Source organism: Notamacropus eugenii, chromosome 4 (genome assembly GCF_028372415.1).
Source record: "Notamacropus eugenii isolate mMacEug1 chromosome 4, mMacEug1.pri_v2, whole genome shotgun sequence".
NCBI lineage: Eukaryota > Metazoa > Chordata > Mammalia > Diprotodontia > Macropodidae > Notamacropus > Notamacropus eugenii.
This window is the reverse complement of record NC_092875.1, coordinates 387,715,681-387,742,847: the sequence shown is the minus strand read 5'-3', so window position 1 is coordinate 387,742,847 and position 27,167 is coordinate 387,715,681. Positions and strand designations below refer to the sequence as shown.

The 27,167-nt window shown below is 35.5% G+C and overlaps 1 pseudogene; it reads right to left on the bottom strand.

The window, feature by feature from the left end:
• Positions 1-6,222: 6,222 nt before the first annotated feature.
• On the bottom strand, positions 6,223-6,757 carry LOC140502633 (large ribosomal subunit protein eL21-like; annotated as a pseudogene).
• Positions 6,758-27,167: the final 20,410 nt, after the last annotated feature.

Here is a 27,167-nt window from a genome sequence, read left to right as displayed (position 1 = left end):
AGATATTGTCCAATCTCTTTTTTTCATCATAGCTTCCTGGTACACCAATAGCCCTTAGATTTTTCTCTCCTTCATTGATTTTCCAGGTCCATTGTTTTTCCATTTAGATGTTTTACATTTTCTTCTATCTTTTCATTCTTTAGATTTTGTTTGACTCATTCTTCAGGTCTCATGGAGTCATTAACTTCTACTTGCCTGATTATAAGTTTCATCAAATTATTTTTTTCAGTTAACTTTTGCATTGCTATTTCCATTTGTCCAGTTGTTCCTTTTAAGGACTTGTTCTCTCCAGTTAGGTTTTGTGCTTCCTTTTCCATTTGTCCAATTTTCCTTTTAAAGGAGCTGTTCTCTTCAGTGATTTCTTTTTACATATTTTTAAACTCATTGATCATTTTTTCTTCTATTTCTCTAATTTGGCTTTTAAAATTCTTCTTGACCTCTTCCAAGAATTCTCTTTGGTCTTGAGACAAGTTCATATTCCCTTCTAAAGTTTCAGATGGGAGTGCAATCTCAATGCTGACCTCTTTGGTATTAGTGTTTTGGTCTTTGTCCCCATAGAAAGATTCTATCATCTTTTCTTTTCTGGTTTGCTTCTTGCTCATGATGATCACCCTTTTCCTGGCTTTTAATGTAGATCTCTGTTTCTGGCGTACAAGGGGTGGGCCTCTGTCCCACATTCCTTGTGCCTTGAACTTGATGCTTTGTGTGTTGTGGATTCTGATTCTTTCAGCTAGAAGTTAAAATGTTGAAGCTTACTTGGTGATGAGGTGGTTGGTGCTCCAAAGCCGAGACCAGGTGAAGTCTTTCTGGGTTTCCCTGGAGTTACCATGGAGCTAGCTGAGTTAAGTGTGGATGAGGGCTGGTCTTCTTATGTTTACTTCATTCTGTATCAATTCATTGCAATCTTCCCAAGATTTCTCTGAAATCATCACTTCCATCAGTTCATACAGCAAAATAACATGCCACAATATTCACAGGCCATAATTTTTTCATCTATTCCTTAATTTAGAAGCATGCCCTTCATTTCTAGTTCAGTCCTTTGCCACTGAAAACAAACTTTGGGGGAGCAGAACCAAGATGGCAGAGTGAGAGCAACTACTCATCTAAGCTCTAAGACAAACTCCTTCAGATACCTCTAAAAATTGGTAATGGTATGTAACCATTATACAATTTTGAGTTTGAAGTGTGCAAAAGCCAATGAATGTACCAGAGACTGAAGAATATGTTATCAGCAATTCTGTGCATCATCCTGCTACTACATGCATTCATTGTTGATGTAGGATCAATAATCTAAACCCATCTTCCATGAGATGCATTTCCTTAAAATGTTGTAATAATAACTTGCTTGACTAAAGGCCCTGAATATAAACTTCTCTCCCAAGTTTGCTAAGTGCAAAGCAGCCATAAGGAATGTCAGGAGAGTTCTGATGAGAAAATATGATCAACTCAGGTAAGAATCCTTCTCTAATCTGAATCAATTCTAATAGTCCTCAATTCCTATTACTGAATATCCTTTGCCTGCTATTGATAAATATATCTCCTTTTGTTAGCAGGAAAATGACTTCTTATTTTGATTCAATATTGAACATCACCTACCAGAGATCTGCTTGACTTAGGCCCATGCTAGAATACTCATTAAGGGAGAGATATCTCCCCAGACAATAATCTTATGCCTTTCACCTTATAGTTACACACAAAAGAAGCAAGCTGGGAGTTGTCTATTCCCTCTAGGTAGAGTCTTGCTTCTCACTGAGATTTTCTGAATGTTGATACAGTGGTGAGACAATAAAGAAGGGAAAGAAGTAGGGGAACTGCTGTGCTCTTGCATATCAAAAAGGAAAATGTGAATGCATTTCTGTAATCAAAATGCAGTCTTATTTTGTTGAAATCAGTGCCTCATGCAATCAAAATAATATTTCAATCAGCCTAGGTCACAGCAAAAACTGCTAAATTGTTAATTTCATTAACAAGCCAAAGGTAGACTCAAAGTCCCCAAAGATTTTAGAATTACAAAATATTATTCTATTTTAATGCATTTTTGGTTAGTTTATCCTCCACATAGACTCTGATTTCTTCCACTGAGGTACTAGTCAGGTCATTTTATTTCATTTTTTTTTTTTTTTTTTGCTATCATGGATACAGAATGCCCCCAAATAAAGAAATTGTGAGCAAAAACTATGGTGTCATAGTCTCAGACCACCTGCTCGCAGCTATCCCCAGACTACCTGCCTGTATGGTTTCTTGTTGTAAATGTCTTGACCTGAAAGGAGTAAGGGATGCTAGGGAAAAACAAAAAACCAAAAACCTAAAATTGTCTCATTGTCCTGAACATAGATGTTCTAATGTACCAAACATCTATTGAAAGGCAATCAAAATGGAGAAGATAATTCCCATCATTCAGACTCATAATGGTATCTCAAAGAAAAAAATTACTGAATCCCAGAGAAGTGGTAAATTAAGCTCACTAAAAATAAATTTGATTATCCATGTTAGAAGCAATTATCATCCATTCGCACAATTTTATTTTTAAAGCATTTTTCTCTTCCCTTTAAAAAGAAGCATTCTTTGAGACCACTTCTTTGATCAAATTGATACTTCTGGTTTAAAAAATTGATACAATAATTTAGTATAATTTTAATTTGTTTTTGGTTTCATGCTTTCAGGAAAGAATTGGCATTGATTTCATCATAGCTGTTTAAAAGTAAACTGAAAAAATATTTTTACTGATTTTAGCTATTTATTGTTCTACAGATTATTTTTGAGTTCCACTAAAATATTGTTTATTCACTTTTAGAAAATAAGTTATCACACATAAGCTATAAACTTTGTTTTATATGTTACTGTGATGAGCTCTGCCAGGACTTGTATAATCAAAATAGGAGGTAGACCTATCTTTTAATGGTAGTAAGGGGTAACTGATGAATACACTACTTGTTCCCATGGAATGATCAAAAGAAGGGAGTTCTTTCGCAACTGGGTGTATGCTTCAGGATGACATTATAAGAAGACATGGGCAAAAATGCTTATGCGACAGAAATGTGAATAGGTTGATATTCTGATCTAAGAGAAGTCATCCACATTTCTGAGATCATAGAACTTTAGAAAAAAAAATCCATAAACTGTACCATAATGCCTGATGTGTGGTAGGGAAAACTTTTTTTAAAAGGAAATATGGAAGTATTTTTCAATATTTTATAATAAAACTTATGTAAGGCAGACTCATCTCTGCTTTCCCATGTAAGGACAAACCTCTGGGCTTTCTGTAGTGGCTGTGAAGGGTTGCAGAATGCATGAAACTCTTCTCAATTGGTGAGGAAGATTACCTTCTCTCCACCTGAAATTAAATTAGATAGAAGATTGTTCACTGCAATACAATTGTCTTCAAAGAACTCTCCAAATACTAAAATTCAATATTGGAGCTTCAAAGGAGCTTTGAGATTACAAAATCCAATTTAATACCTTTGTCTTCATTTTGAAAAGAAGGGAACTGATACCCAGAACAGTGAGGTGAGCTGTGCAGGGTCATGGAATTAAATGTGTCTTCTCAGAATCAAATTCACAGAATTTTAGAGCAGAAAGAGAATTTGGATAATATCTATTCTAACTACCTCATCTTATTTCTGTAGGGGGAAAGGATCCAAAGGTGTGATGATTAGTTCAAGGTTACATATGGTATGTGGCAGAGCCAAGACTTGGGCCCAGGTCTTCCTCCTCATTTTTTCCACACCTTTGCACACTAGCCTGCAATGCATGCAAATAACACATTTTGGGGCACATAATTGACTGTCAGTAAATGCTGAATGATAACTACATAAATTATACACGCATGGAAAGTTAGTGTTTAATGGAGAGAAACAAAGAGGAGGAAAATGCTATTAGCTACTTTCAGTGAAGGGAATTGCAACTGTGAAGGCTTTTGATAGATTTGATAATTTGAAAAGAGATATTTAATTCCAGGTAATCCTGAGGCTCAGAACAATTTTGCATGCTTCATTTTAGTGCTCTTTGAGACTTTCTGGATTTGGGTGGGTATCATCCAGTACTTGGATTTGTAAGAATAATGGAAACTGCCTTGATCATTCCTCCCCAAATTAGCCCTTCGTCTGACGAGTTAGTCTTCAGGTATAGAAGCTGTGGTGAAAAGAGTTTTCTGAGAGAGCCTAGACTAGATATCCACTATAGCAATTATCTAAGACTACCTAGATCACCCTCCTTCATGCTGAGATTGAGAGCAACACATGTAGCAAAACAAAACAAATATAAATTCATCATAAAATACTATTTTATTAAAATTTGCTATTCATTCTGTGAGTTTAGTAAGTCTAATAGAGATGATGAAACAATATTTGAAAAGAATCTCAGTTCACATTTTTGCTCCATAGTATGACCAAGACTATTAATAATTATAACTCATAAGCCTATCTTATCTCCTCCTTCTCTTCTTCTTTTCCTTCTTTCTCTCTCTGTCTCTGTCTCTCTCTCTTTTTCTCCTTTATGAAGATCTTTTATAAGCTGGAGAGTATCCAAAAATGGATTAAAGTAGGACGGTAAAAGGACTATCATTTTTTGAGGGTCATCTGAAGGCATTTCTCATGAAGAAGAGAATAATTGGGGAGGGTGTAGGATATGTCAAGTAATCTTGAAATATTTGAAGACTTGACATACCCAAGAAAATTTTCATTTATTCCACCTGTCCCCAGAAAGTAGGATTAAGATAAATAGGTGAAAGAGGCAGATTTATAAGCATCATATTGTAATGAAGGATGAGGTTGTTATTCATTGCTTGAAGCCACCAGGCAGATTAAACAGCAGACCAACGCATCAGGTTCTCTAAAAGTCTTGATAAATTCAGCATCTTCAGCAATATATGCCAATAGTAAACATTTACCAAGCCTTTATGACTGCCTCACATGTTCCTAAATACTTAGGATACAAAGAAAGGTGGAGAGGGGATACTTCTTGTCCTCAAAGAGCTCATAATCTAAAGGAGCAGATAGCATGCAAAATAGTACTTACAAAAAAGTCAGGTAAAGGATAAACAGAAGGTAATTTCAGAGTGAAGGGTAGTAGCATTAAAGGGGCCCAGTATAGACTTATCACTGAAGGCAGATTGTTAGCTGGACTGGAGGGAAGATATAAAAGCAAAGAGGTAAAAAAGAGGCAGTGAATTCTGAGGAATAAGAGACAGCCAGTGAAATGTATGGAGAAGGAAGACTAAATTGGAACTCTGAAGGAACAGCAAGGAGGCAAATATCACCAGATCACACAGCATTTTGAGATCAGCAAAAATGTGAAAAGACAAGAAAGGTAAGAAGGACCCAGTTTATGAAGGGTTCCCAAGGTTTTAGAAGTATTTTGATATGATTCTAGAGACAATAGGGAGACACTGGTGTTTATTGAACAGGAAGGGGAACATGACTAAATGTGTCCTTTAAAAAAATCACATACCTTAGTGCAGGATGGACTTCAGGGGAGAAATACTGGAGACAAGGATGTCAACCAGCATTCTGTTGAAATAATCCAAGTGTGAAGTGATAAAGATAGTGCAGAATTTAGCGCATAGGGCCTGGCATCAAGACCTGAGTTCAAAACCAGTATCAAATACTTACTAGCTGTATTAGCGCAGGCAAATCACTTAAACACTGTTCTGCTCAGTATCCTCGATTGCAAAATGAGCATAATAACAACATTTCACTTCACAGGCTGTTTATGAGGACAAAATGAGATAATATTTGAAAAAAAAAAAACAAAAAAACCACTTAACACAGTAGGAACTATATACATAGGTATTTGCTTCCCCATGGGTGTAGAGGCAAGTTCAGAGGTGACAAAGGGAAACATATAAGAGATGTGCAGAATTTAGATTATTATAGATTTTAAAAGATCAGCATTATAAGTATTAGGGTATATTGGAACAAGAAGAGGGTTTAGAGGAAGGGCAACCAGATGCTTTGGACATTTTGAGCTTAAGATGTTCATATAATGGCTAGTTGTAGATGGCCAGTAGGAAGTTGGAGATGTGGAACTGGCTGTCAGGAGAGAATTTGGGGCTGGATAAATAGATATGAGATTCACAAACATAGGAAGTATAATGTTATCCCTGGATACTGATTAGATCATCAAGCAAAAGAAGAGGGAATGATTCCATGCCTGGCTTCCCAGCAAAAGTTATATCAAAGCCAAGAATGTTTGTTACCTATTATCCCTTGCCCTTCACACTCTCTATGCTCTTTCTTTTTTTTTTTTAATCCAAGATTTTTTTAATTTGTTTTTTATTTCTGTCACGAATTCATAGGGGATTGGTTCCAGAAGCTAAGATTCCTTGCCATTGGATCTCACAGAGTGTGCTTCTCTGGGTGAAGCAGGCTGGCATTACAATTGAACCCAAGTGCCTTTTTTTGGCTTCCTTCTTCTTCTGATCATTTTCCTTTGCCCACTTCGGAAAGCTATCTCTGCTCTTAGAACGCTTAATATGCTCAATATGTACATTAGTTCTCAAGGCTAGAATCTTGCCCTTAACCATTTTGTTTAAAACAATGTCTACAGCATGTTGAGTAACATCATAGACTCATATAGTCTTGCCATGGCAATATTTGTGGGGCATTCCTTGCTGAATTGTGTCCATACCCTTGATACCTACAATATAACCTTTCTTGTATATTCACACATACATTGCCAAAGGGACAATGTCATATCTTCAAAAGGGCCTAGAAAATATGTATTATGTCCCTCTCCCTTTTCCTTTTGTGTTTGTCATTTTAGCAACTCATTGGAACATGGTGGAACTGGGAGAAAGCTCTATTCCTTTTCTTTGCTACCTTTGCCTTGTGGAAATCTTTATATGTAGGAGGTAATGATCATTGCAATGTCATCTTTCTCACTAGCTCTAGGTTTACCCCTGTCCCAACTTCTACTAAGGGGTAGAATATCTTCTCTTTTTTTAAGGGAAGTCATCTTTCCCTCTTCCAACATTTACCCTTCACAAACATATTTGCTTACATTCAAAACTACCAATTTTTATTGAAAATTGATATAGTATAAGGATCAAAAGGTGAGCATTTGGCAGAGGGCAAACTTAGGCAATGACCACATTTTTTCTTTAATACTGTTATTTCACAGTTACAAGTCAAGAAAATTTTTATCATTCATTTTTTACAAGATTTTGAATTCCAAAATTTCTTCCTCATCCTCTCCGCTCTCTCTCCTGAAAATGCTCGGCAGCTTGATATACTTTATATATGTGCTATCATGCAAAAATATTTTTGCGTTACTCACAGTGTGAAAGAGGAAAAAAAAAGGTCAAAAGAAAAACACAAGAGAACAAAGTAGGTGGAAAAAATATGCATCAATCTACATTTAGAGTCTATCAGTTCTTAATGTGCATATGGATGGCATTTTCCTATATAAGTCCTTAGTGCTTGCCTTGGTGGATCATTATGTTGCTGAGACATTCATACATGAGCATCACAAAATTTTTCTGATACTGTGTGCAATATTTTCCTGATTCAGCACATTTCACTTTGCATCAGCTCATGTAAGTCTTTCAAGGTGTTTTTTTTTTTTTAATCTACTCATTTCTTCTCACACAAAGGTCTACCATTATGTTCATATACCACAGCTTGTTCAACCATTCACCAACTGATGGACATCCCCTCAATTTCAACATTTTGTTACCACAAAAAGGATTGCTATAAATACTTTTGCACATGTAGGTCCTTTCTTTTTTTTAATTATCTCTTTGGGAGAGGTACCTAATAGTGGTACTGCTGGTTCAAACCGTATTCACAGTTTCATTGCCCTTTGGGCATATTTCCAAATTGCTCTACAGAATGGAGATGTGCCAACAGTGCATTAGCGTCCCACTTTTCCAGCATTATCTGCAACATTTATCATTTTCTTTTCTGTCATGTTGCTCAATCTGAAAAGTGTGAGGTGGTAACTTAGTTATTTTAATTTACATTTCTCTAACAAAAAATGATTTAGAGCAGCTCTTCATATGCCTATAGATAGCTTTGAGTTGTTCATCTAAAAACTGGCCTATCCATGTCCTTTGATCATTTATCAATTGCTTTGTATTCTTGTGAATTTGACTCAGTTTTCTATATCTTTGAGAAATGAGGACTTTATCAGAGACACTTCCTGTAAAGACTGTTCCCCAGCTTTCTGCTTTCCTTCTAATCTTGGTTGCATTGGTTTCGTTTGTACAAAAACTGTTCCTATCTCATTTAGTCATGAATTCTTCCCCTCACCATAGATCTGACAGGTAGATTGTTTCTTGATCATTTAATTTGCATATGATGTCATCCTTTATGCCTAAAACATGACCTTTGCATCTATTATGTCTAGTTTTTACTACATTCTATTTACCTACTTAGTTTGTATCTTGTTTATTTTTGAGTGGATTTATAGAGTTCTGAGAGGGAACACTTGCGGTCCCCCACTAGAATAGTTTTATCCTACATTTCTTCCTGTACCTGACTTAATTTCTCCTTTAAGAATTTGGATGTTATACCACTTGTTTTATATATATATATATATATATATATAATATATATGTATATATGTATATATATATGTATATATGTTTAGTACTGATATTGCTTTAGTATCTATGATACCTTTTAGTAAGATGTAGTTTCCTACCTTAACTCTTTTAGTTAGATCTATTTTTTTTTTTTTACCTTGTCTGAGATCGGGACTGTTACCCTTGCTTTTGTTTTTATTTTTATTTTTTTTTACTTCAGCTAAATTATAACAGATTCTACTCCAGCCCCTTACTTTTACTCTTGTGTGTCTCTCCACTTCAAATATCTTTCTCATAAACAACATATTGCAGGATTCTGGTTTTTTGATCCTCTCTGCTACCTGCTTACATTTTAGCCGAGAGTTCATCTCACTTGTTTGCAGTTATGATTTTTACCTGTGTATTTCCCACTTTCCATTCTTCCTCCTGTTTATCTTCTCTCTCCTTTCACCCTTTTCCCCCTTACCAGTGTTTTGCTTCTGTATATCAGCTCCCCTGATCTTCCCTCCCCTCTGCCATCACCATTTCCCCACTTTATTTGATCTCCTCCCCTCCTACTTCCCTGTCGGGTAAGATAGAGTTCTACATTCAACTGACAGTATTCCCTTTGTACCAATACTAATAAAAGGTTCAAGTGATGCTCATAACCCACCCTCTGTCTTTCCCCTCACTGTCATTTGTCTTTTCCACCTCTTCATATGAAATAATTTATCCCATTCTATCTTTCTCTTCTTTCTGTACCCATTGCGCTCTTCTTTCTCATCCTTTAATTTTTTTTATGTCATTCTCTCAAAATCACCATATACCCATGTCCTCTGTCCGCCCCCCCCCTCTCTTCTCTCTCTCTCTCTCTCTCTCTCTCTCTCTCTCTCTCTCTCTCTCTCTATATATATATATATATATATATATATATATATATATATATATATATATATATACATATATATATATATATATATACACACATATTCCTTGTAACTATGCTATTAGTGATACAATGTTAAGAATTTCAAGTATCATCTTCCCATGTAGGAATGTACCTAGTTTAGCTCTACCCAATCCCTTATGTTTTCATTTTCTGTTTTTACTTGTTTATACTTCTCTTGGTTCTTGATATTGGAGGTCAGATTTTTTGGTTTAGTTATGATCTTCTCCATATGAAAACTTAAAATCCCTCCACTTTATTGACTGACCATTTTTTCTCTTGTGACATTATGGTTAATTTTGCCAGTTAAATAATGATTCTTGGTTATGGTTTCCAAGTCCTGTGTAAACCTTCTTGTGTGCCCAATATGCTTTGCCCAACATTTTAGTTGTTTCTTTCTGGACACTTGTAGTATTTTTTCCCTGACCTGATAGTTCTGAAATTTGATTATAATGCCCCTTGGAGTTTTTATTTTATGGTTCCTTTCCTAAGGGGATTAGTGGATTCTTTCCTATTTTGCCCTCAGGTTCCAGGACATCAGGGAAGATTTTCCTTATAATTTCTTGAAAGATGTTGTTCAGGTCCTCCTTTTGATTATGACTTTTATATATAATCCAATGATTCTGATATTGTCTCTCCTGGATCTATTTTCTAGGTCAGTTGCTTTTTCCCATGAGGCATTTTATATATTCTCTTGTTTCCATTCTTTTAAATCTGTTCAATTACTGATGTCTCAGAGTCATTAGCTTCTACTTACTCAATTAAAACTTTTAAGGTATTTTTTCCCTCAATTAGCTTTTGTACTTCATTTTCCATTTGGTCAATTGTACTCTTTAAGGTGCTATTTTCTTCAGTGGATTTTTGTACTTTTTTCCCATTTGGCCACCTGTACTATCTAAGCAGTTTTCTAAGTGGTTGCCTTTTTTTTCCTGATTCTTTTACATCACTCTCATTTCTTTCCTCATTGTTTTCTTCTACCTATCTTATATGATTTTTAAGCTCCTTTTTGAGCTCTTTCATAGGTGTTTTGACATTGTGTCCTCTACTGAGTTTGTGTCTTGGTCTTCCCTGTTACCATAATTACTTTCTACGTTCAGATTCTTTTCTTGTTGTTGCTTCCTTGGCCTTTTCCTTTTTTTTTTTTTTTTTTTTTTTTTTTAATTTGAGCTCTGTATCCAAGATGGAAGATGCACTGTCTCAGACTTCTTGTGCCAGTGGCTGAAAGGCTCTGCTGTTTACCTGGTGCTGCACTGATGTTGCCCTGAACACTTCAGGTGGCCATAGGCATCTGACAATTTACCAGGTGCGGAGCTGGCATCCTAGTAGTAGATTTTCATGTGTTGTGAGGTCTGGCAGGATATTTCTGCATTTCTCTGGGGCTGCACTGAATCTCATAAAGTTCTGGTGGTTGGAGGATGCCCATTTGCCCTGGTCTAGCTGAACACATGGAGGTCTGGCCACTGGAGGATGCCTATTTTCCCAGAGCCATGATGAAACACTTGGAAGTCTATGTGCCGAAAAAATGCCTGTTTGTCTGGGCCTGTGCTGAAGCACGTAAGTGGTTTTTGGAGTTCAAGTCTGCCCACTGGTTATGCTAAGGCACATGGGAGTTCCTGGTGTTGGCATTGCCTGCTCAACCACATGGGCATCAGAATCTCCTGCTGCTTTGTTGAAGTGGGGCTTGCAGCTGGCTTGCTGGAGTGCTTTCTGTCCTGGAATGGACTTCTTTTTCTTTTTCCCAAGTGAGATAGACCTTTTTCCCCCCAATTTTGGATGAAAACATTATTTTACCCCATCTTTTTGCTAGTTTTGCTTTTCTAGAATGTACTTTAAGTGCTATTTTATGTTTGATTGGAGGTGAATATGGGAGAATTATATCATCTTACTGTTTCCTCCACCTTCTTGGCTCCTAGAGCACTGACTATTTTTTTTTTTCAACTATAGCTAACAAAAGACAATTGGCTTTTCTTTTTTCCCCTGCATGTTACAAGGCAGAAGGGACTTAGGAAGTATATCATTATGTGGTTAAACAAGGAATAGGTAGTTTTGGGATAAGCTCTCATCAAAGAGCAAAATATAAGTAAAGGATCTCAGTGGATCCCAATTTGCTTTATGAATGTCTGCTCATCAGCATCTGGAGAGTATCTGGTTATTACTCTTATTCCTGACCTTCACCAGTCTGCTTCAGCAGACTCAGGTGGAAATGAAGGGGAATCCCACCCCTTTAAACCTTGATCAGCCATTATCATTCTCATGCCAAAATAATGGCTCTTGATACCTAGTGTCTTTCCTAGCTTGACAACATAGGTACTTGGAAATTCTGGGAAGGATTGTTTACTCAAGAACAGAAATTCCCTTATCTAACATTCCCATTGTAGCTATAAGAGTGGTGGAGGAAAGTGGAAAGATATACATTAAAACAATAAGAAGAAAAGCAGTAAAACTATCAAAAGAAAATAAAATAAATAGGATACCATGGGAGGTGGTTAATTTGTACTCACTTAAGCTTCTCAAGCACTCTGCAAAATAAAAGAGATATTAAAGACTAGCTTTTTTTTAAGCTACATATTGGAATAGATGACCTCAGTTACCTCCTCACTCTGAAATTCTGTGATTGTGTAAATTCTATAAAAGATAAAGTCTAACATACAATTATTGATGAGATAAATGTGTATCCTGCTACTTCTCCCCAGAACCATCTCTCAATTTGCTGACTGCATCTAATTCATTAATTTAAAACAAAAACAAGGATAAAACACATATATAATTTCATTCCATTTGGGGAGGAAGGGAGAAGGAAGGGCAGAAAATTTGGAGCTTATGGAGGTGATTGTTGAAAATTGAAAACCAATAAATTAATAAATTGGGGGAAAAACAGATTTTAAAAATTCCTAACCATTTAAATTGATATAAAGTATATTTACTTAGCCAAAGTCATCAGAAAAATCACACAATTAACTTATTAATGGCTACTTCGAAAGGGCAACTATGAGAATTTAATTTTGGTATCCACCTAATTCCTTAAGAATTCTAACAAAATCAATTTTACCTATGATTTGTCCAGTTTATTATTTAAATATGAAATGTGAAGGATTATTTCACCTCTCTCAGGATAATAATGCAAACATAAATGGATGAATACATTATACTACTAAAATGATAGTTTCCCCCATCTGCCCCTGGAAGTGAGTCCTTAACTGACCAAATTCTTCAAAATCTGTTAGCCTGTCAAGTTCTTCTTGTTTAACTTGAGACTGAAAATAACTTGAGACTGATGAATCAAAGAATTCATTACAGGCAGTAACATTTTTGTGTTATTTTTGAAAGAGTGTTTGGATAAATTAAAATTTAAAAAGGCCTTGAAAAATCACAAAAAGAGCAATAAGAGAAGAATAAAATATTTTCTTTAATATTGTGTATTCACTGCAGTAAACTACTCCAACAATATGCTCAGCAGGAAAGGGAAAGAAAAAAATATTCTAGTAATGAAATGTCTTTCTCTCTTTCTCTGTCTCTCTCATTCTCTCCATAATATGATGCCATAAAATAAAAATATGTCATTTATGAGGATTTATTTGAATGTTTATACTTATTCTTCAGTCAACACTCACTGGGAAATAATAATATACATACATCAATGATACATATTTATCCCAACTTCATAAGTTTTATACTACTCCTTTCTCAATTTTATCCACAGGAATTTCATTGATTTACAACCCCTGTGGATAAAAATGATTAATATGATGGCAGGAAATAAAAAAAGCAGAATCAGAGAGTCATTGACTTTTGGAGCTTGAAGGAACCTTATGGACCATATACAACAATGACTTCATTTTACAAATGAGTTAAATATATTTTTGAAATGCAAAGTGATTTGCCAAAGGTCATAGCCCTATTCAGCATCAGAGCAGAAATACCAGAGTTTATAGTTTCTAGATAATTACTAGATCTTATTGTAATTATTTTCTCTCCAGGACTATATGGGATAGAAGGAAATCATTGAAATTACAGTCTTTCTTTGAGTCACAACTGACAGTGGACATTTGTATCTCTACCCTATAATTCAAGTACCTTATAGTCAAGTTCTACCATGTATGCAGAATTTTTCAATGTTTGTATAATCTGAATGAATCTGAAAACTTGGCACATTATACAGTTTGTGTATGAAGTACATGAATCATACAGCTACCTCTAAAGTTAAAGGTTACAAAATTCTTATTTTTTCCATTGAAGATGAGGGGAATATCTTTTAATAATAACCTTCAACTAATGAAAGGTTATGATGAGGATAAAAATCAGCTGTTCTTCATCACCACTGATCTTATAATGGGAGAAAATATTCTTAAATCACAGCAGGAGTGACTTAGATTGAACAAAAGGAAAATGTTACTGCCAAAGGAATTTATCGAACTATGAAACAGATTACCAAGGAAGGTTAGTAGACTATCCTCTTCTGCAACCTTTGAAAATACAATAGATTCACCTCTGGTGTTTAGGAAGTAATGAAAGTAGATCAAGGGACTGAGCAGTGAAATAACCTCTCTCAGAATTGTCTAGCTGGATAAAGCCATGCCTTCCATGCAAAAGTAGTAGACTTACTTATCTCCTGTCTCACACAAGTAGTTTCTACTGTATTTATTGTAATTTTGATCAACTAGTGTCAGGGTCAGGAAAAAAAAAATCTATCCTCCCTTCTTTGCTTTCTAGTCTGCCTAGTCACTTCACTGCTTAATGAAGGATAGTAGACTAATGAAAACAGTGGTAGAGTTAAGAGGAAACAAGTTAAGATGATACTGGTGTTAAACTAATTGACTTCATATTTCTGTCTTAATACAGATTTTTTTTTTCTCTGAAAGGTATATTAGATAGCAATAATTTATGTGTTGCAAAATATTTGGACTGCATTTGTACTGAGAGTTCATGATGAATCAAAGGATTCATTATAAGTAGTAACATTTTTTGTGTTATTTTTGAAAGTGTGTTTGGATGAATTAAGATTTAAAATGCCTTTTTGAAAAATCATGAGAAGAGCAATAAGAGAAGAATAAAATATTTTCTTTAATATTCTGTATTCACTATGGTAAACTACTCCAACAATATGCTCAGCAGGAAAGGGAAAGAAAAAAATTCTAGTAATGAAATATCTCTCTCTCTCTCTCTCTCTTTCTCTCTCATTCTCTCCTCAAACATACACACACACATACACACACATCACATATTTACATATATGTGTGCTTCCACTCTGTGTGCATGAGTATGTGTTTACAGGCAGACAAAGAAAGAAAGATCTAGAATGAGACAGGTAGAGAAGCACAGAGAAACAGAGACAGAAAGACAGAGAAGAAAAAAGCTATGACCCCTGGCAAAAACAAGAAGGAATTAATTTCACAATAATGAAAAAAATATTTTACTCCAACAGAAGTACTATTATACAAAACATCCAAAAAGTCTTATTGTAGTTATAAGATTACAATCCCTTTAACACTCTAGGATACTCAGTATTTACTTAACAGAAAAGATGAAACATTATTGTATTATACGTTGCTCTTCAATTGACTGAGAAAGTCTAATGATCAAATTTTAAGTGTATGTGAAGCATATAACTCAACTGGAAAAGTGGTGTAAAGTTTAAAAAAAATTACCTGATAAAAAAAGTGAATTTTTATTCCCAAAATGAGATTATAATGGTTTATTCATCTCTATCAGTCGTTCTGATCTTATTAGATCAATGTCAGCATATGCTCTCCTCCTATCCACAACTCTTGACTTCCTGATTCATAAAGGAAATGATAGCTCCCTCATACATTAATTCTAAGAATTTCTCCCAAGAGTGTTTTCAACTCACTGTACTCAGGAAATCTGGCAGTGTACTGAAAGGGAAAACATACAATGCATACAGACATCAATTCAATTCAATAGATTTAATTCTTAGCCTTCAATTCAAATTTTGGCATTGTAATGGCAAGCAAAGTAAGATTTTTTTGCTGTTTTTCAGGATTGAGTTTTACCCAATCAAGTGCCTTTGATATATCTATATCATATATATGTATACATATATGTGTGTGTGTATATATATGTGTGTATATGTGTATATATATATATATGTATATACATATGTGTGTATGTGTGTATGTATGGTAGAGAGCAGAGAGAGAAGTAGAGCTGAGAGAAGATAAGTGAGCCTGATTAGGCTAGGGGAACTTGCTTGTGGGGAGACTGAACAGAAAAAATTGTTTGTGATATTGAGAGTCCTGTTTGTTGGTCTTTGTTAATTTCTCAAACAGAAGCCCTGTTGCTGATCTTTGCTGATTTCACAGCCAGAAGTCTTGTCTGTTGTTCTTTGTTAATTTCTCAGACAGAAGTGCTGTCTCTTGGTCTTTATAAGTGACTAGAGATGATGGTGCTGCTAATTTGTATAAATATTGTTAAAGTCCCGTTAAGCTTTATTTTCCTAGAAGCAGAAGATGCAGGCAGGAACCCCTGAAGTCTGCTGTCAGGCAGAAGCAGGAAGAGTTTGGAGTGGAACAGTCCCCATGACCTGAGAGGAGGAGTAAAGAGCTGCATGTGTGTGAACCCAGGCAAAAGCTCAGAGCAGTTGGCCCAAAGAGGAGGAGCCATAGGGTTTGGAAATCAACCTTGAGTCAAGAGGAGAAAAAGATTTTAATTGGACACTGTGTATCGATTAAGAAGACTGTTCTTACAGTAACCTAGTGGTGGATGCTGTGGTATTTTCTACTACCCTTTAAGAAAGTATTATGCTAGGGAAGACCCTAGCCTGGGACACCCTGACTTTGGAGATGCAATTATATATGCTAAGCATCATATGACATACTGAGTGTTATGAAATACTTACACGTATTAGATGATATATTTTGCTTAAGGATGTTGCTATGAATGTTATGCTTTGCTTTATTAGACAAAGTTGAGTTTATTCCAATAGAGAGTTCATTTTACTATGTGATTAGACTCTTAAAATTATTCATAGTATTAGTCCTCAGGTGTGTTGCTGTAATTGCCATTACAGTCATTCTGTCTTGTTCAACTCTTTGTGATCCCATGGTCACAAAATACAATGGGTATCACCATCAATCTAATTTAATAGATTAAATTCTCTAGGTTAAATTCAAGGTTTGACATTGATTGTTGTTCAGTCATTCAGTCTTGTTCAACTCTTTGTGACCATAGCATACGAATATTTTCCATGGGGTTTTCTTGGCAAAGATATTAGAGTAGTTTTCCACTTCTTTCTTAGTGGATTAAGGTAAACAGACATTAAGGAAATTGCCCAGAGTCACACAACTAGTAAGTGGCTGAGGCTGGATTTGAACTGAGGTCTTCCTAAGTGTAGGCCCAATGTTCTATTCACTAAGCCATTTAGATGTAATTTGTATAAATATTGTTAAAGTCCCGTTAAGCTTTATTTTCCTAGAAGCAGAAGATGCAGGCAGGAACCCCTGGAGTTTGCTGTCAGGCAGAAGCAGGAAGAGTTTGGAGTGAAACAGTCCCCATGAACTGAGAGGAGGAGTAAAGAGCTGCATGTGTGTGAACCTAGGCAAAAGCTCAGAGCAGTAGAATTTGCACTTTGGCAAATCATTTAGAGCTTATTTTCTTCATCTGTGAAATAAAGCTTTTACACTGTATGATTTCTGAGGTAATCAGTTAATCCTGGACTATAAACCTGAATGACTAAAGGGATAGCATTGCTTTATTGAGTCACAGAGAAAGGTTTAAGGGAAAAGATAATGACTTTTATTTTGAACATGAATGAAAATGTCTAAGGACATAGAGTTTGAAATGTCAAAAGGCGATTGGAGATGCAAGATTGGAGATTAGAATAGAAGTTGGGGCAGGATAACAGATGAACGGATGTAACAGTTAGGACCACACCATACACCAGAGAGCTTGCTGTACAGTTTCTTAAATCTACTTTTCTAAAAGGAAAGCAACTTTTTTAGGGGTCAACAGTTACAGATGGGTATAACTAAAATAGGTATATAAGAGATATAAGATAAGTAAAAGAGAAGAAAAGGGAGCTCATGAGGAGTATCCTCCATATTTTCTATAAAATATGAGGCAATATTCTCATGTGAGAAGCTAAAGGGAAGGGCAGCCATGAGAGATTTAAGGAGGGATAAAAAGATTTGGAAGAGCCACTGTGGAGAATGCAATAGTGAATTGAAACGGCATATATAAAAAGACTGCCTACAAACAGTGAGGGTTCAGTCAAGATTGCATAGTGAGTTTGTACTGGAAGCAGTCAGATGAGTTGAATGTTTATCTTAATCTTTAATCAGCAACATGTGAGTGTGTGTGTGTGTGTGTGTGTGTGTGTGTTTCTGTGTGTAGGAGTGAAGAAGTAGAATGGTGGGAGTGACCCAAAATTGAGCCTTAGAAGGGTATAACTGGAGAAATAAGTGAAATCAGAATTTCATGAGAAAAGTAGTGAAACCAAGGCTTCACAAGTCAACATTCACCGAAGATTCTTGATAGATCTTGGTTAAGTTAACAGTTGGGAGATATCAGGGTAAAGCTTAGAACCTTTATTTGCCTGGCTGGACAGATAACAAGATGAATGACATTTACCCCAAGCCTGTTGGGAGAGGATATAGCTTTCAGAAAGCTTTCTGTAGCATATGCCAACCAATCTCTTGTCTACAGAGCTGTTATGCTGACCTCATTGTTGTATGCCTGTGAAATCTAGACAGTATACCAGTGCCATGCCAGGAAATTGAATTATTTCCATTTGAATTGTCTTAGGAAGATTCTAAAGATCACCTGGCAGGAAAAGATTCCAGAGACTGAAGTCCTTACTTAAATTAACTGCCAAGCATTCAAACTTTGCTTCAGAAAGCACAACTCCAGTGGGCTGCCCAGGATGTTCGAATGCACCATGCCAAAAATACTATTGCCAAAAAGACTATTTTAAGGAGAACTCACACAGGACAGAGCAGTTGCTAGGAAAGGGAGGAGTGGTACATGTATGGAAAATCAAATTGCAATAAAAAGAAGTTTTAGCATGATTAAGTTAAGGGAATTAAGTAAGGAGACAAGGGGAAAGGGATACTTGACCCGTATACAGGATGTGAGCAACTAGACCCACTTATTGGTGTGAAGAAGCCTTGAGGCAAGAAGTCTTATTTCCCACCACCTTTCCTTTTCTTCTTCCTTCAAGGGACAGCTGAGGCAGGAGATGGAAGGCATGAGGTTAAAGGAAAACCTGTAGCTCTTACCATCAAAGATTCTCTACATCCCAGCTGGTAGGTCAAGTAAGCAGCAGGAAGAGGGAGTTGTGTTAGACTGCTACAGAGAGAAGTTGCTACGTTGGCACAGATGGAAGATGTTAAGCTACTGGCCCCTTGTTGCCTTCCCTCAGCAGACAATTATTACCCAGAAGGAGACAGAAAGTGCAAGGAGCTCTATCAGAGGACAGTTTTGACTCCTCTTGTCTCCTGACAAGGCTGGAAATCAGGAACCAAGAAGCCATAGACTCCCCGTGCAGGGTGCAACAGGAAGAGAGAAAAGTTTCAGTGGAATAATAATGTCGAAGTTAGATTGTAGGAGGTTAAAAATAGACTGAGAGGCTCTAGTTAATAATGGTCCTTGAATTTGTTCTTTCTTTGTGTGAGAAGTAGATCTGTATTAAAACCTAATATTCAACAGTATAAAGGCAATGATGTTTAAAGAGACAGATTACAAAACAGAGATGCAGCCAGGTAAAAGATGGGAGCAGCCCAGCCAAAGGCACAGACTGGCTGAGATGGAAGAAACAAGTAAAGAGAAACAAAGCAGAATAAAAGCATGAACTCTTGTCAGACCTCTCTTTGTATCTCATTAAGAGGTTATAACTATGTTACAGTCACTTTCTTTGCGGTGACAATTCTCAAAAGGGAAACTGTTCATTTCCATTTTTTATGCTTTCTAGTAAGTTTCAGCTAAGGCACTATATCCCAAGGGCCTCAGGGAGGTTTCTACCAGTTTCACAGGCCCAAAAGAAGTGACTATTTATTATTTACTAAATTGGCTTAGTTTTCAAGAAATTTTTATAAAACACCCAACCTTTCTATATAGTTTTCTTCATTGCTGTACATTATAAAAAAGATAAAAAGAAGAGAGAAAAGAAAAAAAAGCTGGACTACTAACAATTAGTGAAATAAAACATTCGTTGTCTCTCTTCATATTTTTACAAGCTATATTCCCATTCTAGAAATTCACTTTCTTCTCAACTGTGTCATTGTAATTCCTTATCAGTCAGTAGGTAAATAAACAGATAAGCACCTACTAAGTTCCAGGCACTGCCCTGAGCACTAGAGATAAAAAAGAAAAACAAAAGACAGTCCTTGCTATCAAGAAGTTCACAGTCTAACTGCTGAGAGAATGCGAAAAAAACGTACAAACAATCTATATAGAGGAAAAATTGGAGGTAGTCTGAGGGAGACACTGCCAGGGTCAGTTCAGAAGTCATTTTATCAATGATTCATCTGATTGTTGATATTGTCTCCATACTCACAATATTTTGTAGTAAATAGATTTTTGTGACCCCAACTCCCACACACTCACCTCCATTAAGATGTAAACACTTTGAGTGAATGAGTATCAACATCTATTCTACATCTTATTCCCTTTTGAGAGCTACCTGAGACATTGACACCAAAAATTTTTTGATTGCACATACATCAACATTTATATGGTTATATTCCTGATGAATTTAGATGAATTGATTTATGTATAAATAACATACAAATGTTATTGTACTGTAATAATAAGTACTTATAAAATATACTCAAAAATAAAAAAAATTATGACAATGACATTTTCAAATTGAAAATATTTTTATTTACCAATGCTATAGAAACATGTTGGTTTTATTAAAATATCATTCATAATCTTAAGAGCAATGAAATGCAACATTTTTCATTTTTAAAAGTACTCCTCTGTATTATCTTTCAGAGAGGGCAAATTATTAGGTAATAATGGTTTGTTGGCAGTTATATAGTTAATTGATCAATTTAGCTAGCAAGGCAGATCATTTTTTTTTTTTATATTTACCATTATTGAAAGATTCACAATGCAATGCTCACTGAACAGGATAGCATTTTATCAAAGGTCACGTTCTCTATGTGTAGATTTCTCTATATGAAAAAGACAAACAAGTATATTCAACTAAGGACAAGAGGTGAGATGGCCATCAAAAATATTTTAGATTTGTACTTCTTCCCAGTTTAGGAAGAAAGAAAACTAACATGAGATCCACCCTTGGTAATATGGAATAATTTTGATAGAATGACACTTGAAGTTCCTTTCTTTTTTCAGAGGCATGAAAAGTTTTCTCTGCATGAGAAAGAGTAAAGGTGCTTATTCTTGTTGTGTTTACTTGTTTGTTTGCCAGCCTTTCATACCAGTAACAGGAGTTCTGACTGAAAATCTGACTTGAAGAAGGGTTGTACCTACCCGATCCCTGTGTTACTTACACTTGTACATGTACATATGTTTTATTTTTCTGTTAGAAGAGTGTATTTGTAATATGAATATTTACAAATACCAGTGAATAATTTGTTTTTAAGTTGTTTAATGTCCTTTGTTTGCTCATGAAAGTGTGGGAGAGAAACAAGAGCCCCTCAAGAGAGAGACTTTTCTTAGTAAAGGGTTAGAAGCTAAAACCCTGGGCTATTGTTAGATAGTTCTGTTCCCTAATGTGGACATAAGCATCAGTCATTTTATAAGTACAGAATGGTACAGATCCCACTGGATAAATTTATGTTGTGTATGAACCAATTTATTTTTCAATTATCTCTGGTTTGAAATTGACAAAGTTTTCAATATAAATACATTTCTTCTTTTTAATGTGGCCCTGATTAAAGGCAAGTATCATGCCTAAATTTCCTATTAGCTTTTGAATATCCAAGAACTGATTTTCTATAAATGTGAGTTTATCCTGGTGATGCCATTTTGGTCCTCTTTGAAAATGAAGGACAAACAACAACAAGGAGCAGCAAGAAGATCAGTTTAGCTGCAGAGTAAAGTGAGTGAAGGTGAGCACGTACAATAAGTGAAGATTAGAACCATATTACAGACAGTTTTAAATGACAAAGAAGACTATAGTTTATACTAGAATCAATAGAGAGACATTTTAGTTTTTTGATTGGGTGGGGGTATGGTAGAAAGGATGTCATATGAAATGTTTAGACTTGTGCTTTAGGAAAATCACTTTGGTAGGTGTATTAAGAATGGATCAGAATAGGGAGAGACTTGGAGTAAGGAGACACAGGACAATATTTTGGTAGTACAAAACAGAAGCAATGTAGGATGGACCTAAAATATGTGTGATTGCAGAGAATGGGTACAGAAGAAAAACATATTGCAGATATATAAAAAAGAAGAACTGGTAAATGCTAGGATAAGTGAGTTGAATAAAAGTAAGGTTTGAAAAATGACACCAAAATCATGAATCTAGATAACTTAGAAGGATTATAGTATCCTCAAATAAAAATCAAGAAATTGAGATGAGGTATGAATTTGTGCAGGAAAAATAATGTAATGAGATCTGCATGCAAATCACAACCCATACATTTCTACTTATACTGTGGACTCATTCTGCAAAAAGCTGGGGGGAAGGGGCAAGAGGAGGGAAATGGCTCTTATGCACTAGTAACTTCCTGGAGCATAATACAAATAGTTGTTTTGCTCATAGAAGCCTTTCTTTATTGCATTTGAGTTTTAATTTTCAGTTCTCTAATATGGGCAGCATGGTGTGGAGGAAAGAGCACAGGACTTTAAAGAACTAGATTCAAGTTTTAGTGACTACTTGGGATTTCTGTAACTTGGGGAAAGTCATTTAACTTAGCACCTTGAGTTTTCTTCATTTGTGAAATGGAGAACAATACTCATTTATGTGATAAGGTTGTTTTACAGGATATATAGGAAGCTAGTTTGTGAATTATAAAACACTATGCTATACAAATATCTGCTGCTGCTTTTCTTCCTCTTCCTCCTCCTTTGCTATGGTGCGTGTTCATCCTTCATTGCCAAAGAAGACCATGCCATCAGAGAAATAACAACATGACTTGCACTTGACTTTGTTGTGAGTGAGGGTGGGCTGTGTAGGTCACCAGTCTCACTCCTCATCCATAGTCATCTGAATATAGTAACCAGATATTCATCAGGATGACTGGAGATGACCCAGGATGAGGCACTTGGGGTTAAGTGACTTGCCCAGGAACACACAGCTAGTAAGTATCTGAGGCCAGATTTGAACTCATACAGATGAGTCTTCCTGACTTCAGGCTAGAGCTCTATGCACTATACTGTCTAGTATTCATGTCCTCCTTTACTATACCTACTACAAAGGGGCCCCTCCCTAAATACTCCTTAAAGAGACCTATTCACTGAATGAGCATTACTTTCCTCTAAGTGAGTACCTGAAAAGACCTTAGCCTAGAAAGGCCAAGGTATGCCACTGCATGCTGGGCCATCTCCAGACATCCTAATGAATATCTGGTCACTCAATCCATCTGACTCAGGAGGAGAAATGAGGCTGATGACGTTGCACAGTCTTCCCTCACTCAAAACAAAGTCAAGTGCAAGTCATGTCATCATTTCTCTGAGATTATGGTCTTCTTCAAAAACAAAGGATGAACACAATAACAAGAACAACAACAAATGGTTGATCAAACATCTGGTGGTTGTGTCATGGCCTCTGACTTTGGGGAACACTGACCTTTAATCTCCTTTTCTTATGCAATCTATCTCCCTCCTTCTTTGTCCTCCACCCATCTTTCTTGCTCTCCTTTTCTCTCCTCTTATCTATCTCTGTCTCTTTTTGATCTGTATTTCTGTCTTTCATTTATTGTTGTCTGTCTGCATTTGGCTTTCTGTGTATCTGTATTTCTGCCCTCTCTATCTTTCAGCATAGTTTTCTCTCAGTAATATTTTATTTTCCTGTACTAGACAATGTCACAGACATAAATATATTTGCTAGCTATGGTATAAAGCACATTAGACTGTCTGTAAAGAATGCTATATTGCTAGTTTAAGAAATAAGAGAAGTTTCATTTTACATTATCTGAAGATCGTAACTAGAGTTTCATTTATTTCTTTGTCCTGAATAACTTTTTTCTTCCTCTGGATCCATTTTAAGAGTTTTTGAAGTCCTCACTTTTAACCCTAAGGAATCTGGCAGATGTAGTCTATTTGCAGTTCCATTGTATTCTTCTGGATGTACTGAGAAGAGAAAATCTTGACTGCATGTCCATGAAGAAATACAGAGGAATACGTAGGGTTTGTTTTTTCCTGGCCTTGATAAAAAATTATTAGAATCTGAAGTGGTACCTCTAACTTGGGAGTAATATATTATCATAAAATGGATAAAAATATGTGGGAAACACCTCAAATTAATAAAATTTCAAATAGCTATACACAATATGTTTGCAAGTTATTTTACCTTTAATTCTAAAAAAAATTAAGAAAAGAAACTTTCTCATAAGTATAATATTGCTGACATTAGAACTTGTCAATGATGTTATCTTAAGCTCTAGAGCATATTTCATCAGCATGACCTGTGAATCTTTCAAATTGGGAGTAAAAGCCTCCAGCATTGAGTTAGTAGCATTTCTTCAAGAACATCCATTTTACATTATAGAATCAAATAGTTTTACATATGTATGGACCTGACCTTTTGAAGTCATGTAGTCCAACTGTGTTTTAGCTTCTGTACATGAACTATGTAGGAAAATTAGATGATGAGGAAGAACAAGGAGGGAAAAGGTGGAACAGATGAAATTAAGCAGTGTATATAAACTAAGCAGAAGTCAAACTTGGTTCTTTTCTCTAACTCTCACTCACAGGAAAGGTTACCAAGGGAATGGTTACCACAGGTTAAAGATATTTTGTGAGTCTGCTTTCCTAAGATGTCGACTCATGGGTCCCTCTGCTTTATCCAGTCAGTCAGCCAACAAGCGTTCTCCTGGGCCCATCTTCATTGAAATGTCTATGTCTGTTGTTTTTTACAGATCAAAGTTCAAGAACTACCTTATATAATTCCAGCAATTTGACTGAGAAAATTTTTCACAACCCTTAAAGGAATAAAGTATAAATTTCATTCCAGTTATGATTATGTCTTCAACAAGCTTACCATTTATATTTCCTCCCCAAATCCTGGCCTTATACAAAAGTACATCAACATGTGTATTGATAGTCCCTTAAATACTCTAACTTCAGAATTTCTCAACTGACTCATTTCCCATCACCTATTTCTCTACCCCCACCATAATTGAAACAATCCTACTCTATACCATCTCTTTTCTAGAGTCCCTTGGTTTTTTATTCTTTCAAAAATGTTTACCATACAAACCCCAAATATGGTTTACTCCATGAGTCTTGCTTTCTGTTATCTGCTTCTATTAGAGTGCTGCTGAATGAAGCTGTAGAAAATCATGAAATTATGCTGATTAGGTCAACAAATATACAGATACATACATACATATACACATATATATATACATGTATGTATATGTATGCATACACTCATATATATGAGAGAGAAAGACTGAGAGAGAGAGAGAGAGAGAGAGAGAGAGAGAGAGAGAGAGAGAGAGAGAGAGAGAGAGAGAGAAAGACAGAGAAAGAGAGGGAGAGAGCATGTCAGCTCACTTTGGTTGGCAAGAATGGCATTTGGTAGCAACAGATACTGCTGGCTAATCAAAGAGAAAATATGTAGAGAAAAGTGAGTTGGACTTGGAGTCTGAAACACTTAACTTAAAATTTTCCCCATATAAAGTGTTTTGCATTCCTTAAAACATTATGTAAACTGGATGTGGTGTCACAAACCTATAATCCTTGTCTAGTGGATCATTTGAGCCCAGGAATTCTGAACTACAGTATACCTAAAGCCATTTAGATATCTGTTCCAAGTCCAATATCAATCTGGTAAACCATTAGGAATTCAATGACTACCTGAGGAGACATGAATTGGTCTATGTTAGAAATGGAATAGGTCAAAGATTCCATATGCTATATATAAGAATTTGGAGAACCCATGTATGTGTATCAATGAATAATTATAAGTTAGAAGCAGCAACAAGAACAATAATCTACCATATTATTCTCCTCATGTGTTCTCCTCCCATTCTCTCATTATACTTCTGAGTCTACACACCTACCAGTCCACCTTTCAGAAAAGAGGGAGCTTGAGTTTTGAATTACCACTTTCAGATCGCTTCGTCCAGTCACCAAAGGATTTTGACACTCGAGTAAAACTTTCAAATACATGCAAGATCCCTTCATTAAAGCAAAAGACTTTCAAAGTTAATTTTGAGACAATGAATCTAAAATGTCCAATAACTCACATAACCAAGACAGCTTGATATAGAGTTATTGAACTAGTCATTATGCTGTGTGTTTAGGTTTAGTTATCAACAAAGCTCACCTATGTGTTTTATAATAAAATAATATATTTCTATACAATCAATTTCTCAGTGATTCATGACCATATATTTTTCTATCTTTTCTCTCAAAAGAGAAAATAATTAGTTATATGATATTCATACGATATAGTTTTGTTGAATGTATAATTTTCTTTGAGTGACTTTATCGTAGAGATGTGCCCAATTTTCCTACCAGCCAGAAATAAAAGCAGAGAATTGCGGATGTGGAAGTGTTCTTAAAGATTATTTAGTTCAGCTGTATCATCTTATAAATGAAGATACTGGGATTGAGAAAGTTGAAGTGACTTGATAAATGGTATGGCTAGTAGTCACAGAGTCAGAAGTAGGATCCAGGTTACCTGATTTCCAACTCAGTGCTCACGTCTATTTTATAAAGCTGACTTTCCCAAACGCATATATCTTTGGGCATCTCTTTATCCAAATCACATCCAGTCAAATGTCAAAATTGTATTCACCTGGATCAAGAAACAGATCTTAAATGAATTGTTGCATAATTTAAGCCTAGCTACATAAAGAGACAATGTTTTACCTGCTGTGATTCTAGTAAATCAGCCACTACATATTACAAGAATTGCTAAGCCATCATTTTACCTACGTTAAATATTTTATGCTAAAATTGTCAAAAGGGTAGTTACACCTGTACAGCAAGAAAAAAATTATGGACCTTTTATTCTTAATCAATATAAAAAAGTCAGGTTTTTTTCTTTTTTTTTAACACAGTGGAGAAAAATTAACAGCAGCCATAAATCCATCTCTCTTGTTAAATCTTGAAATTTATAGAGGTTAATGAATCTGTTCAACTTGCTAAATAAAATGCATTCCCTCAGAAGATGATTACCATTTCTTAATTAAGAATGTACAAAAGTACAATGCACATATATATAATTTATTTCCCATCTTATTGTGGGATTGGGAATTTTGCCAATTAATCTTATTCTTGGACAAAATGGAAACTAATACTTTAATGTAGGTTGAGAAAGATCCATTTCTTAAGCCACTGTAATCATAAATCTAAATTATAATGAATAGCACAGTCAAGATAATACCTATTCTGTCTTTTTGTTAGACCCAGGCAAGGTCTAAAATGATAATCCCTCCATGAGACAGAAGGTATATAACCTTCAGAGGTGGAGCTAAATTTGTTCTGCTGTAATTCTATTTTACTCAGTGGGAATAACTGGTAAAGCTACTAATCCCTGTGTTTTCAGACCAGAAGGTAAATATATGAGGTTTCTGTTTGTCAAGAGATGCCAGGAGAAGCATTAGGGAACAGCTA